Source organism: Hipposideros armiger, unplaced genomic scaffold (assembly GCF_001890085.2).
Source record: "Hipposideros armiger isolate ML-2016 unplaced genomic scaffold, ASM189008v1 scaffold_496, whole genome shotgun sequence".
Lineage (NCBI taxonomy): Eukaryota > Metazoa > Chordata > Mammalia > Chiroptera > Hipposideridae > Hipposideros > Hipposideros armiger.
The window spans coordinates 1,270,361-1,273,096 of NW_017731846.1; the positions used below are offsets into that span (position 1 = coordinate 1,270,361).

The window sequence follows — 2,736 nt, forward strand, 5'->3', positions numbered from 1 at the left end:
GCTTCACTGGCCCAAGTTGGCACCATCATTTGTGCTCTTCCCGGGTGAGGCAGATCAGTCACCAGCTTCTGGACTGCTGCTCACAGCGGCTGCTGGCTGCTCACGCTGGCTGCTGGCTACACATGGTAGCTTATGGCAACCCACTGCAGCAGGGGCTGCAGCCTATGCTGTCGCTTGCGACTCACAGCAACCCAGCTCCAGGTTGAGCTGTTGTTCAGCATCTTAGCTGTAGAGGGCAGTGTCACTGGCCCTCACATGTGGGATCCGAACCAGGGCCCTTTGGTGTCCCAAGCCAGCTCTTAACCAATGCGTCACTCGGCCAGCCCTTAACTTTTTAAAAAAGATTTTTATTGGGGAATTGGGGAAGGAGAACAGTGTTGGGGAATTGGGGAAGGGGACCAGCCAAGTTGTTGTTCTTCAATCTTCATTGTGGAGGGCGCTGGTTGCTATCTGGCTGCCCGGCAGCAGCTTGTGGCCTCTAAGCTCAAGGTGCTGAGTTCAGTCTTAGTTGCGGGTGGGCATAGCACCATCTCATCCAGGAGTCGAACCCAGCAGCCTTGTTGTTAAGAGCGCATGCTCTATCCACTGAGCCATCCGGGCAGCAGCTCAGCTCAAGGTACCGAGTTCAGTCTTAGTTGCGGGTGGGTGTAGCTCACCATCGAACAGGCAGTCTTGTTGTTACACCAACTGAGCCATCCTGCCACCTGTTGGCAGCTCAATGGCAGCTCAGCTCAGACGCAGTGTCATTGGCCCATTTGGAAATCGAACCGGCGGCCCTGTTGCTCAGAGCTTGTGCTCTTAAGCCAACTCTTAACCAAGTGAGCCACTAGGCCAGCTCTTGGCTTTTAACTTTTGTATAATCTGTTTTTCCATCTGGTTTTTTCCTTCTTGTTCCCATTACTACATAGTTTACATTTGCAGTATTCATGCATGTGAGGAAGTCTGGAAGCTCTAGAAAGATGGTTTTGACACTGCTCCCCTGGCTGCCACGTTCATCCTGCTGCATGAACTGACACCACCAGTGTCCCCAAGGACCTGGTGAAGGCCACACACTAAGCCTCATTGTCAAGCATAAAAACTCCTTTAGACATTCTGTGTGCAAGCCTGTATCAAACTGATCTTTGACTGTCTGACTGTTTTATGGAGGAGAAAGAAAGCAGTAAGGGGTGGGGTGGGAATCAAATTGCATATGTGTTATTTTCCCTGGATTTCAATCAGTTGTTTTCAGAATAGCAGGAAACTCTGCCAAGCCTGTTTTAAACTTTGAAATCTCACATAATTCACAGGGCATGGATCAAGTCTTAGCAGGTACATTTTTCAGTTTTAGCAGTTTGGGCTTCATTTCCATCTTACCATTTTCTAATTCTGGTTCGTATTTGTAGTTCTAATAAAAATATAACTACAGTATAAGTGCTAATTTTAAAAATGAAACCTGAGATCAGATAGTTATCAGAACATCTTATAGTACAAAGCAGTTTGCAGTTTTTTCCTGATGTATAGGAAGATAAGTTAAAATTTTTAGTAATGATTTATGTGAAAATCTTTCCCATGTCCTAGGCAAAAACTAGAGATATTTTTTTGAAACATAGATGACCTAGATTTTAGAATTAATAGAATAAGAATGAGAATTGCCTCCTAAAAGCAATTTGCAAATAGTTGCATATTTTAGAGAAGCTATTTGTGATTATTTTTGCCATGTTTTTATTTATTTATTTTTATTTATTTTTTAAATTTTTTATTGGGGAATTGGGGGATGGGAACAGCGCTGGGGAATCGGGGTAAGGGGAACAGGCAAGTTGCTGTCCTTTTGTTCTTCATTCTAGTTGTGGAGGACGTTGCTTCACTGGCCCATGTTGGTATTATCATTGCGCTCTTCCCGGATGAGGCAGATCGGTTGCCGGCCTCTGGACGGCCGCTCACAGTGGCTCTTGGCAGCTCACACCAGCTGCCAGCTGCTCACGGTAGCTTATGGCAGCCCAGTGCAGCAGGGACTGCAACCTGCGTCATTGCCGGCGACTCACAGCAGCCCAGCTCCAGGTCAAGCTTCTGCTCACCATCTTAGCTGTAGAGGGCAGTGTCACTGGCCCTCTTGTGGGATCCGAACTGGGGCCCTGCTGCTCAGAGCTGGCATCCCAAGCCAGCCCTTAACCAACGCGCCACTCGGCCGGCCCTAACATGTTTTATTAGATATGGATCTACATTTCTCAGCATTTATCATACATTTTGAAGGTGCTTTCCCCAATAGGACAGGAGGGCCACAGAGACACACAGTTATTGGTCAACTCTTCTTAGGAAAGGCACTTGCATTATGAGTTTCTGATTATCATAGCTCCCACAAAGATGTGTCACACATAGGTCATAGGTCAGCAAGGCCAGTTCTGGCATTATTTGTCTCCTTATCATAAGACTTCTGAGAGCTCTTCTCTGTCAGTGTTTGTGTTAGAGGTATAAGAACAAACAGCACCACATATTAGCAGGTGAGCCACACCCAAGGCCCTGAGATTCCCCTTTATCCAGTCCACCTCCAGGTTCCTCCTCAAATAGCCCTTCATCCCATGGCATCAAATGTCAAATAAAGGGGTCACTTCAGAATATATAAAGAATTCTTGGGCCGGCCGAGTGGCGCGATGGCTAAGAGCTCGCTTGGGATGCCAGAGGGCCCCGGTTCGGATCCCACATATGAGGGCCAGTGACACTGCCCTCCACAGCTAAGATGCTGAACGGCAGCTCGACCTG

General features: G+C 47.4%; 1 protein-coding gene across 2 annotated transcripts in view; it reads left to right on the top strand.

Moving 5' to 3' along the window:
• The window catches only part of RFT1 (RFT1 glycolipid translocator homolog), a 40,982-nt gene that overhangs the window by 9,432 nt on the left and 28,814 nt on the right, over window positions 1-2,736 (top strand). The window lies entirely within an intron of this gene.